The 13,438-nt window shown below is 43.2% G+C and overlaps 1 protein-coding gene across 2 annotated transcripts in view; it reads left to right on the plus strand.

Annotated features, from left to right (window-relative positions):
* Positions 1–1,551, plus strand: part of LOC114665225 (casein kinase I) — a 61,300-nt gene extending 59,749 nt beyond the window's left edge. For both annotated transcript variants that reach the window (XM_051936511.1, XM_028819666.2), the window contains one exon: positions 1–1,551. This exon is cut by the window's left edge and continues 564 nt beyond it. The gene's annotated coding sequence lies outside the window, so the exon portion shown is untranslated.
* Positions 1,552–13,438: the final 11,887 nt, after the last annotated feature.

The following is a 13,438-nucleotide window of genomic DNA, read 5'->3' on the forward strand; positions in this document are numbered from 1 at the left end:
GAGAAAAAAAAAAAAAAAAACGCAAACTTCAAGACTTGAAATTCCTCATAACGTGCAGGGGCTGATCCTTGTGGATTTAATTTTTTTTAACCTCCTTTTTGTATGGACCTTTATCTGCTTTTCTATCAAACCACTTTTTTTTTTTTTCTTCTTTTTTTGAAGTGTTAGTTGGTGGGTTTTGTTGCCCAGTCCTTTGATTTTTATGTTGTTGTTCTATGTTTTAAATTTGAGAGAGAAATAAATCTCTGGTTGCCATTTTGAAATGTGTGCAATAAAGTACTCGGAGGGGTCAGCACAATGGCGCCTTGTAACATCCACAACAAGAACATGAAAAGCAATGCCTTGTCAGCCAATGCATGGCAGGAGGAAGTGGGCCAAGTGTAAAGTTTTAAGTTAATTTTTTTTTTATTCATTATTTTAATTAATAATAAAAGTAGTTTGTTAGTGGTTCCCTCACTCCCACTGAATGGCTCCTTTTAAAATGTATTCCTTTAACATTGTGTTTCAGTTCTTTCAGTTTTTTTTTAGTTTTTTTTTTGTTTTTGTTTTTGACGCTGTTTCAAAGCTGTGAAATAAAACCTGTACAATAGAATTGTAAATGTTTTCATTTGCTCTCCTGTGAATCTAGCTACTCTTTATTCTCCCGTTTCATGCCTTATTTAAAAAAAAAAAAAAAAAAGTCAGGCATCTTTTTTTAAGGCTTTAGTATTCATGCCTCGTGTAACATTTCAAGGTGCACGTCTGAGCCTCTATTTTATAACGGCTTATTTTTTGTTCTTCTCTTGCTTTCTTTAGAGGCACATTATGGCCAGTTGTCAATGAAAAGCAGTTCATTAATATTGGAATGAACTTGATGGGCTCTTTTCATTTTAAATGCACCAGCACTCGGTCTACTTTTTCACCTACTTTTGATACCTGGAGAACCCAGAATTTAAATTCATTATCTCACAAGTTAAAGGTTAGTATTTCACTCTTCAAGACTGTTACTTGTTAATGCTGTCCAATATTTAAATACATTGTTCTTATTTTTTAATTCGTGTGTGCCAGATGACACCGTTTTCACCACCATGTCCCATTCAGCTCGAGTGGTCTTTGGTGTTTTTAATTTCTGAATATTGAGGCGTGCACACTAAATTTCAGCAGCAGGGCTGGTGGCAAAGGTGCTGCCTGGAATGGTCTGCTTTAATTCATGACTATTATTAACTTCTGCTTTTCTATATATATAGCTCCAGTTGGAGCCCCCTTGCTAGTGCCCCCTTTGGCCAAAGTAGTAGTAATAGAGTATTCGCTGCTTCGGGAGAAGGGAATGGGAGCAAAGATTGATCGAGGCCTTTAGCCCCATTTTGTTGCATCTGGAGAGTTCTCTTCCTGCACCGTTTTTATTGAAAATAGGCAAAACTGCTTGTCTCGGACATCTTCTCTTTCACACATAGTGGTTATGTAGGGTCCCATGTGTTGGTAATCTGCTGGCCTTGTAAGGTTTCTCTCATTTGTATTGCCACTGTATTTGTGTACTTTAAATTTATGTAAATAAATTAATGATTACTTGTACCTATTGTTTTCTGGGTTTGTTTCATTGAGAGGGTTGTGCACGTTTGTGGGTAAAGCCGTCCCTCCGTCTCACTTCACAGCCTTCCCTCAGTGTTCCTGTGGTCTTCATTTACATTGTGTTAGGTGTGTGCTACAACTGTTCTTGACTTGCTGTGACAAAGTCCTGTACTGTGGTGTCCTCGGGGACTTAATCAGTTTGGTTAAGAGAGCTGACATGGAGTACAATATCCATAAAATGGAGGTGAGCCAGAGGAGAAGTTCATGAAAACTGGATCCACACAAGTGTCTTACCTGACATCCCATGCCAGGACAGATGCTTCACGTTTATTGGCTGCCAAAATGTGTTGACCCTGCAAGCACAATAGGAAATTTAAATCTGTGCCATTGTGACGGAGTACAGTAATGTGCAATCTTCAAGGTAACAATTTCCAGCAAGGATAGGTGGGACGAGACGTCCGGGTTGATGTTACGTGGTGTGACACTGGCTCACCTTTTTATATGGTGTATTAAGTTGTCAATCTTGAAATCTAAATGGCATGCGTGTTCACTTAAAGTAGTGAGGCCCCCCCTGTGGCTGCAGGTTTTTGTTCCAACCAGCTTCTGTTTTTAATTGGACTCCTGGGGTAATTAAGTGATGTGTTATTTCCCAAGTTATGTGTTTTGGAAACAATATACAAATTAGAAAACTGTTCGGTAAAAAAAAATATATATAAAAATGTACTAAACATTTATATGGTGGTAATTTAATTTGTTTCTTTTTAACAATATTTTCATCTTGATTTTCATGCTACTTTTCAAGGTGTTCTAATTGTTTAGTCCATTGTTTACTAATTAGTGGGACTGACGCTAAAGTACTTGCAGCCTTTGATTTTTCCATGTTTGCCAGCGTGTCTGCTCTGCTTATTTTTAATTGGCATTGATAAGACTCAACAAAGGGGGAAAACTGCACAGAGAAGGCAAAATATAATAAAATCAACAAAAGAGAGTTAAACATTTTAAATCTATAGAAAAAGCAGAAATATTTCTAAATGTGCTTTTTCTGAATGTAGAATAAGATGGAAAAAAAAAATACCAGCTAATTAAATGAGCTCAGTGCTATCAAGTGTTGTCACTGATTTAGGAATCTGGTTGGAACAAAAACCTGCTGCCACAGTGGGGTCCCCAGGACCGAGTTTGGGAAACACTGACTTGAAGGAGTACTCAACCCTAAAATAATATTTTGCTTAAATGTTGCCCCATGTGGTATATAGTGACTGCCAAGGAAAAAATTTAATCTCGTGTTCATGCAGGAAGAAGGTAAGAATGTTTATAATGTAATGGTCACAGTATGGAGACAATGCAGTTCAACAGCAAACAATATCAATGTCTTTGGGCAAATCTTGCGTTACTTATGTTGCATATTCCACATGCAATGCCAGCCAGTCTTTTACTTGCAATGTGCAGAGTTCCTCCTCTGGAAGCCAAGAACTCACATGGAGTTTTCATTTCAGCCAGTGAATCAGGAGGAGTTCTGACCAATCAAAGAGGGGGGCAGCCAGGTTTTCGGGTCAGACACTTGTGCACTTCCTCACCACCCAGAAGTGGTTTATTTAAAATATTTGTAGTAAACAAGCACGTTTTGGACATTGAGTAAGCAACTGGACGAGTTTGCACGTGGATAATGTGACTTAAGGAAGGTGATTTTTTTCTATGGATGATTCAGTGTTTGCTGTTGTGCTGCACTGGCCTCCTGCCACAGCTTTGAATCCCGAACTTTCTTGCCTCCTTTCTGTATGAAAATGTGAGATTACAGTGAGAGCTTAGGAATTTTTTTAAGCACCTGGGGTAACATTTAAGCAAAATGTTTTTTTGGGGTGGAGTCCTTGAATTAATCAAACTTAAGTTTTGATCAGTTTTTTAGCTAAGGGCAGGATAATCTTAAGAGGGGGAATCACTGGTGGCTTCATTCAAGGCAGCAGACGTGTAGGACTACTGTAGTTATAACTTCGATTTCTCTTGAGATTCATTTCATGGACTGGACCTTACAACACAATCTAACACTCACAAATCTGCAAAGTCAAGTAACTTCGGGCACAACTGTGGAGCGAGCGCCAGGCCATTCTGGTGGCCACACTGAGTTGCCACTTAATCAGACACACGGGGGGTGTCATTGAGACAGAGCCACATGCATACATACAAATGTACAGACAACAGCCAGGCTTGGGGAGTCCAGCAATGGTTTTAGTAAAGCCTGAAAGAAAATGTATGGACTTTGTTTAGGAAAAAAGAAAGATGAGGGTATTAAGCCTAATGGTTCATAATCAGGAGCCTTTTTAAATTCTGCCTGAACAATAAGAACATGTGCCCACCCACCCCCAGGACGACTTCAGCTCTTCTGTGCTTGCTGGTTTCAAGAGAAGGGTCTAGCTGCAGCTTGCAGTGCCTGTGGCGTAGGTGAGGTAACCCTTTGACTCCTGCAGCCCTAATCTTAACGACAATGTAATGGGGCCCTAATGCTAACCACAGTCTAATGTGCTGGGTGTTAATATGACTGACGCTGAGGGCATTTTGTGATGTTGGGGCATCACATGACTGACCTCATAGGTACTGCCATCTGCACTTACACTCTGTTGGGTTTTAAGGGGGAAAAAGGCCTGACAGCCCAACCTGGTGGTGTCATAGTGAGGAACTTACAAAGTCTCACCACAAGATGTCGCTAGTGTCTTTCTTTTAGTTTGACAAAGCAGTGAGGCTTTAAAAGAACAGGCATGCTCTAATAATAATTAATAAGAAACGTTCATCACTTTTAAGGCACAAGAGGTTAAGTTAATACCTAATTTGTCCGGTCCACACAGATTAGATGGGCAGACTTAAAACTCCAGGTGGCTATGGACATTGTTGAAAATGGGCCACCAACAGCAGACATCCATCCAGCCAACTGTGGCCCACTGATCAGTGTGCTTTATGGAGGCGCACAGGAGTGGGAGTGACTTGTGTGACCTAATGGGGGCAAGCAGTGGGCTTTGTAAATTGATGAATGAGATGTATAAGAAGGCACAGCTTGTTACTGATAGTGTGTGTGACAAATGACAACCGGTGCCATTGTAGTGTTTGTGCAGTCAGTATTGGCACTTTACAGTTTCATGCGCAGGTTTGAATATCCCTGGCTGAATTTCACTTTTTGTTGAAGTTAAACATTATAAATACAACTGTGGCAGTAAATACTCAAAAATGATGGCTTTGTAATGAAAACGTTGACGTACAGTTCTAATGTTTAATGAACTGAAAAGGTAAAAGTAAAAGCTGAGGAGGGCCATTAGAAGATCTCGGAACACTTCTAGCTGGCAATTTCCAAAGTTGCCAGTTAAGGGGGATTGTGGGGACCGAGAAGAGATCTGACGGACAGAAGAGCTTTGTATGTTGTGGCGGAGGCTACTGGGGGCCGAGAAAGGAATGGCTGGGCGCTGCTCGCCGAGCGGTGTTACTTCCAATGACGTGGCCTTCATGGAAGAGCCATCAGGAGGAAACTTCACCTGTGATTTCATCACAAAAAACATCATCATCTATGGAAGACTGAAGCATTTTGAAACTGACAGTAGTCTGTCATATGGTGCTTTGCATATCTTGTTTTATAGCGCCTTTCCTATCTGTTGTATAGTGCCTTACATACAGAACTGATCCGTTGTCTCAAAAAATATTCAAGTGCATGCTGGAAGATGTTACCACTATTGGTGGGGTCTCTTTCTTTCCTGACCCCTGACAGCTTTTAGCTTGAGCCCCGCTATTTTTACGCGTTTGCTGTGCTGGATGCTTTGCTGCGGAGCCCCTCCTGTGACGTCGCACACGCAAAGCTTGCTAAACTCCGAAAGTTACATCGCGACTCGTCCTCGTCTGTGGATACAACTTAAAAGACTCGGCGCCACACTCGTTTCACGTTTGTTTAACTCTGAAGTCCTCTCCGTCCTCTTTCTCTCCTCGATTGTCGCCGCCTGTTTTGTCTCAGTTGCCTCCGCTCTCTGCCTACGATTCCTGGTTCTTCGTTTCATTTTCTGGAGGTTTTTTTTTTTTTCCCTCTCCTGCCCCCACTCAGTCCCCCCGCCTCTGACTGACGCCCCCCAAACCTGCGCGGTCAGAGCACACGGACTCCGGACGGCACGTGAAGGTCGCTCCTCTTCCCCTTTGTTGACTCGTATAAACACTCGGCAGTCCGCCCGCGAGACGTGGAGTCGATTCTTTAGGGAATTGCGGGGATGAAACCCCACCTCGATATCTCCATGGCAATGCCTGTCATTGAAGGGCCGGCGTGCGCGTATTGATCTTGAGTGCGTTTACAGGGCCACAGGCGCCGACTGCAAGCAAGGTCACCGGGAGGCGGGCGAAGCACCAATCCATCCGCCCTCATCGGGTTACAGCTCGTTTATTTCGTGTATTTAAAAAAAGGAAAACGCAAATAAATACAATGTGTGGACGGCAAAGTGAAAGCTGGTCTCTGCTAAATGCTCTGAATGAATTGCGAATATAAAATAACAGACCGCAGAATTGCTCCAGCAATCGGGCGTTTAAGGTGGAGTGGAGAAGGCAGAAGACACTTTTGAGTGAAAGGCACATGACCGCTAAAAAGGAGCCCGAGACGAAAAAGAGAAAGAGTCGCTCTGACTGCATGAGACAAAAACTGAACCGTTTGGACAAAACTCCCAAGGACAATATCTGGAGAAGAGCAGGAACTGCGCGTCCGCTGCATAACGTCATCGCTATGGTGAAGCACAGGGAGACTGGGAAGGATGATAGCAAAACCTGACCTGGAGTGCAGACCACCTCAGACTTAGTGAGCAGGGCCGGATTTTCCTATAAGCTAACTAGGCTTCAGCCTAGGGCCTCAAGATCAAGAGGGGCCTACGTTCAAATTGTTAGCAAAATTTGATTATCTCTCATGTAATTTACAAACTTAAAAATGAAAGGTGAAAGGGCCTCATAAGTGGAATAGCCTAGGGCCTCTTTTCATATAAATCCGGCCCTGGTAGTGAGGCTTCACCTATCTCCATGACAATGAGCTGAAAACACCCAGCTAAGACAACTGGACGGACTGGGCCAGCCAGAGCCACAGACCAGTTAAGATTGGAGAGGCCTGCAGATGGCAGCTCAGAGGATCTGCCACGAAGAATGGGATACATGGGGGTGCAAAGCTTGTAGAGACTCACCCAAAAAAACCTGAAGCTGGAATTGCTGCCAAAGGGGCTTCTACAAGATACTCAGTGAAGGGTCTGAATACTTCTACGAATGAAAGATTTCACTTTTAGATTTTTAGTAAATTTAAACTTTTTCTGTACACCTGTTGTCACTTTGTCATTATGGGTTGTTGAGTGCAGGTTAATGGGCAAAAATATCCATTTAAAATTTAACTTACAACATAACGTGTATGAAGAGTGAATGGCGCTGAATCCACTGGATAATGTAACGTTTTATTTTTTTTAATATCTTTATTGAGCAGATGCTGGCAGTACAAGTGACTTACTCAGAGATACAAATCAAGCAAGTGGTAGACTTTAAACTGGCATCTTTGTGCCTTCCATTCCTTCTTAAGCCCAGTGCCACACTGCCCACCCACCACACGCGTTCCCTTTGAGCCGAGACCTCCCACTGGGTGTCATGTTCGGTCCTGCAGTAAATGTAATCAGCTTGTAAAATGATTGTAAAATTGTAAAGCTGAAGGAGGTCACAGCTGATTCGTCCCCATCACCTTTCGTGTGCCCATTTTAACAAATGCTGCCACTCGCTGCTGCCCAAGCGCCCAGAGCTCGAGGCGCTTCGAGTCCCCATTTTTACAGCCGTCACCTGTCGTCACGTCACAAACACGGGCAGCCGGCCGGAGCGATGAAATGGAGCCGACACTACAAGACCCCTTCAAAGCAGGGCACTGCTGCCCACCACTGCCACACACATTCACAGACGTTAGGATGAGTGACGTTTTATTTCATTTAAGGATGAAGTGGTTGAAAAACACACTGGCACACTGGCTTCACCACCAAAAATAAATAAATCGGACTAAGCTGCTCTGCTCAGCAGGGTCCAATTCAATTTCTTAACAATACAATGTTTTCAAAAATACATTCTATATTTATAGACATAAATGTTTCAATCACAGTAGGACTCCCATCTGTATACACACACGTTTACAGCTTTACAGTGAGCCGCTAGCACAGACCACGTGGACCTTTATGCCCATCATGATGTCTTCAGGGGGCATTCCTCCAGGAGCTCTGAACATGGGCACGTGTGCCGGGTGCCACTTGTGTACACCACCAGCTGTGTAGAGCCCTCCTCCTAATCGTGAATTTGTCCATTGACTACCCACCCTGAAGAGGGCAGTGGGGGGCTGGAGGAGCAGTTCTGCACAAGATGCCACCTCAGGGCAGGGCCCACCATCTCCTGTTAGAATTGACAGTAAGTCTGTCCTGGTGGCATGAGGGCTTTTTGTGATCGACGTTTGAGACAGTGGTGGGGTCAGGAATCAAGCGCTGATACCTGGAGCTGCAGCACTGTACTGCCCATTCTGAATATGGGCACAAATGAATACTCGGTTTGATAAATTCATCTGAGAGTAAAAGTGACTTGGCAGGACCTGTGAAGGGAGCCAGTCACACAGATTTATATAACAGGAGCAGAGCCCGTATAACACAAGCAGGATGGCACCACACACCACTTCGCAGCTGTCTCGTTCGTGATCGAGGGTCCAGTCTCAAGGAGCACCAGCACACTCGGACTCTAACCTGTATCTGCGTATGTTGAGGGTGAGACCCCCATTAGGCAAGTTCAAACAGGACCCGCTGTTGTTCTGCCACAGCCGTCTGTTCAGCTGTTTCCAAAGGCTAATTGTGAAGTGTGTCACATTGGCACATTCTGTCCTGGATGGCATTTGGATGAATGCCTCGGGCAGCAGCCACACGGGCATTAAAATAAAATGTGAGTAAAAGTGGAGGGGCGGGGCTTCATTTTATGAACCTGGCACCACTAGAATATTTTCATAGCTGCTTCCTCCAATTTAGGGGCACAGGATATCCTAGCTGGTACCATTTCAGGAACGGGCACCAGTCTACCCAAATGGCTGCCTCTACTGGACTTGGCTAATTATCTGAGAAGATGCTGCCCACCCTGCCCATCTTCTTAGCAGCAGGTGTACACTTGTTGTCTTTTGTTTTTTTTTTTTTGGAAGTGGTGGGTGACAAAGACACCTTATATGCCATATATGTGTATTGCTGCCCACACCTGAACTCAGTTTTAATTTTACTTGGTTCCTGTTGTGTTAGGGACTCGGACCTCCAGGCTGCAGCTAAGCCTCGCTTAGACACACACAAGGGGGCTCTGCCCCCTGCTCACTTCGCTCGCCTACCCCCGGGGTTGGGTAACCCGAAATACATTGATGAATGTATGAGATATATCGAATTGTAAAGGTGTAGATGACGAACAAAGGAAGTAAAGAACCCATAGCATGGCACATTAGAAGGATCTATTGGAATACTTCTTTATACACAACATTATACACAACATTTGTAGTAAAATCGTTGATAGAGTGCGTCATCTGGATCTAACACGTAGATCTGTGCATATTTGTGTTCGTGATTTGGCTCAGGGTGCACTGCTCCAATCCGATGTAATATTTGTCCACATACGCGAAAGCAGTATGGGCCATTGCCAGCTGGTGGCCTGATATTTACTCCGGTAGATGCAAAAGCAAATGAACTATTGTAGGATCTAATGCAGTCCATAATGTTTTTTACTTTCGGGTACATTGTTAGTTAGAAACATCCGTAGATATTCAGGATATTCATCTAAAGGAGGCAGTCTAACCTGACCCCTTTGACAACAACGTGTAAACTCATTAGTTGTATTGCCAGGGAAGTTAAGTGAATAACAATGACAGCAAATGATATTCACTAATCCTAATGAATGTTCATTAATAGTGGACGCACTTAAAACCAAAAAGCCCTCAACCTGGGTGGGACGCTACAATACTTTCGAATTGTACTGCTTTCATATTCTGTACCTTTGTCTGCATGTGTATCGCGCCATCGTTCGTTTGAGCCTTTCGAATTCCACTGCTTTCATAATCTCTTATCTGCCTTTTTTCTCTCCAATGCCTTTGGATCTCTACGTATTGTCGTTATACGCTTTCTATGCGCCGAGAGCACATGATGTGTGTGTTGGAATTGTTTCAATTTCATTATTTTCACTTTTACTTTAAAGCTTCATTAAAAACAATATTTTTTGGAGACACATTGTGAAAACACAACATATAACTGCCCGTGAGTGAATATTGTTTCTGTTTCTGTAATAAATAATCCGAGTTTTTCTGTTTGTCCATGTGATGTATTGATTGTCATAGCAAAAGCTATTCTCACGGTAAACTGTAAACATTTTACTACGAATGGCATATCACGATCTCCTTTGGTGTGTAATGTTACTCGCGGAATATATACATCACCTTTCTTTTTGCCTGTTAAAATTTGCATCGCTTCTCCGAGGTCATCAATATACACCCGACCGAATTGTGTACTCTTTGAAATTTAACTTGTCGTTCCTTTAACTGTTGTGGGACCACAGATTCTCATAGCATATGGTCCGTTATTGTGTAAATCCACGTTTTGTCCATTGAATGATGCGAATGCGAAAAGACTTTGTTGTCTACTCTTTTTTTTCAGACCTCAATTTGGCCTGGTATTTTTTCAATTACACCTGGTTCTGATGATTAATCACCTTTTGTTTGCGGTAATGCAATCGTTTCTATCTTTTCTTTTGATACTGTAGTGACTGACATGACAAAGTGTCACAAAAGTTTTACCTGAACAATCGCTGACTTCCTAACCCCAAACACAACTTTCTAGCACCCTCTCCAACGCACACCCTATTACTGCATGCAATCAATACTCCGCTATCAGTCCTCTGAGCTGTACTCCGCCTTCCCTCAATCGGACCTAACAGTCACTTAAAACCAAAAAGCCCTCAACCTGGGTGGGACACTACAATACTTTCGAATTTTACTGCTTTCATATTCTGTACCTTTGTCTGCATGTGTATCGCGCCATCGTTTGTTTGAGCCTTTCAAATTCCACTGCTTTCATAATCTCTTATCTGCCTTTTTTTCTCTCCAATGCCTTTGGGTCTCTATTCTCCGTATTGTCCTTATACGCTTTCTATGCGCTGAGAGCACATGATTTGTGTGTACTATGTGCTTTTAATTTACACAATTGATTTTTTTTTTGATCGGTGTGCTCTTATATATTCCGTACTCTCTTTAAGGACCTTTGCAGACCCCGTAGTGTCTTAACCCGTGCCTGCTTTCCTTCCGCTGTTTCAGACGCATGTCGTAGGCGCCTGCGTTCATTGATCTTATCCAGGTGGGCTCGTGTGTGTATCGTTGAGCTGTATTGTGTTTGAATTTGGTGTAAAGCGTTCAGCGGTTTGTACAATCCCAAGCAGCACATTATTCCTAACTTCACTCCGCAGTAGTGCCACTCACAATATGGCGGTTGTTTTATTTGCTATTTCCGTTAGTTGAGCTGTACGCGCCTGCGCAGTACATCTCATGGTCCCAACGCCGTGTACCTGCGTCCATGCCATCCGGTTTACCATTCTCGGTTAGTAATATGGATCATTATGCCATCATGGCTGCCCATCTTTTTGCATTACAGTCATCCACCTCACTGTTGAAATGGACCAGTTCTTGGAGGAGCAGCTCCTATCCAAGGTGGCAACGCAAGGGGGGGCAGTTTCAAAATAACTTGAATTCACTTGAAAAGGGGGCTTAAGGGAAGGCAAAAGCAGACATTTCATTGTAAAAACAAATAGCACTCATTGTGTCCTCCTATTACTGTGGCCACTCCATGCAGCAGGGCCTGCCAACCCCACCATCAGCCCCCTGGGAATTGTGAACGATTAGGTTGTTAGCGTAGTTCATAAGACATATTGGCCCACCGCCTCACAGCATTGTGTTTAGGACCACATCTTCCAACAACGGCTCCAATTAACAAATTTTTTTAAACCCTTCTCTAGGACAAGTGGTTTGTAACACCAGACAGGGCGAGAACACACGCTGGAGATTTTTTTTAATGGACAGTTTCAGTAGGCAGGAGGTTGGGAAGAGAATGTTGTCGTCCAATGCTGGTCACCATTGACTTCTGTTCTATCAGAAACTCTCGTTTCTGCATGAAAACATGATTAAAATTTTTTCTTGGCTAGCGTTGAAAAATGACAAGGGGCAAGTAACAAATGCAAAAAGTCTCATTTTGGGAGAATTCATTTAAACAGTAAGGTGTGATCAAAAGATGGAGGTCACCTTTACAAAGGCACAGTATAGGGGAAGTATTGGAATCGTCCAGAGTGTCGATGTTGAGATTTTGATGAATCTCGCCGTTTTAGACCTCCCGGACTCTGAAAATACCATTTTTTTTGGAATTCTGGCTGTGTGTATAAACACAAGAACGAGTACGCTTTCACGTCGGTCAACCAAATTTTGCATACGAAGTATTAGGTACAAAATGTAGATTTCATGTCAACTTTTGGGCTATTTCTGCGAAGCATAAGTGGTACTTTACTTTTATATTCATGGAGCTGCAGAGTCTTAATTGTTCAGTATATTATTACTTTGTCGTTGATGGTTTTTTACACTGCATACATTTAAAGAATATCATTGTCTTGCGGTTAGTCCTCAAATATCCATCTCCATATCTGAGTATATGAGAAAGTCGAGGGGAGACCGCTCCCGATTCTTCGCCGACGCACCGCATATTAAAAGTAGTAAACATTTTATCGGTAATAAAGCGAAGTGCAGCGGCCTCACTTTCCCAGGATGCCGACGGCCCCCACATTTACACAACGCTTGTCTGGGTATTGCGAGGATTTTTGTTCCTGATTAGGCAGCTTTAGTTCTTGCTACTGTTAATTCTACAGGTATTGGCAAAGTCTAAAGCTACATGTACATTTTGTAGGTGTAACACCCAGAATCGTTAACCCAAGTTCCGATTTATTGGAATATTTACTTAAGATTATTTTAATTTAAAATATTCTAATTTTTTTAGACTAACCTGACAGCTCCAGTTCAGTCCTGGAGCACCAGATTTGCAATCGGTGAGACTTCTGTGCCAGACAGTGCAAATCTGTGGCCTGAGAAGCTTGGTATTGTGAGTCCACACCAACACACGCTAAAAACAAAAACTTAAACAGATTAAATAAAAGACAGGAGACCAGTTAAAAATGAACATGAAGCCCCCCTGGACTCAACTTGAAGAAGAGTGGACCGTGCCCATGATTTACACCTCCACTGAGCCTGTGAGGGCATCACAGCTGGATGGTAGTGGCTCACTGGGTCAGTCCTGCCCCCTAGTGGTAGAACAACCCCTCCAGCACAACTACCCAACAGTCCCAGACTTGATTAATCAAGTGAGGGGCACCAGGCGGCCCACTTATTACAATTGAATGGAGTTCAAGATGGGGACCAGACACCATTGCACACTGTTACCATTCAAGGTGGCATAACAGGAGACCCAGTTAATCCAACTGAGGGTTGCAGGTATGGTCAGGTCCTATCCCAGCAGTGTCGAGCACAAGTCAGGAGACCACTCTGTATATGGAGCCAGCCTGTGCCAAGGCCCACTCGGACAGCTATCAAGTAATAAAGATAAAATGATCCATTTCATCAATTAGCGTGTCATATAAGTGCCATTCAACACAAAACTTTAGAGGGCCGAAGGGAGTCGAGGGCACAGAGTGGCAGGTCGTGCAGCTGTCCCAGAGAGCACCAGCTTGGCCATCTGTGCGAACCTTAAAAGATGGAGGCCACTGAATCAAAGCCAAAAAGACTCCTGCCACACAACCTGACATTTTAAGAGGACACCCAGGGGTCTCGGGCGCCACC

This window comes from Erpetoichthys calabaricus, chromosome 14, assembly GCF_900747795.2.
Source record: "Erpetoichthys calabaricus chromosome 14, fErpCal1.3, whole genome shotgun sequence".
In the NCBI taxonomy this organism is placed as follows: domain Eukaryota; kingdom Metazoa; phylum Chordata; class Cladistia; order Polypteriformes; family Polypteridae; genus Erpetoichthys; species Erpetoichthys calabaricus.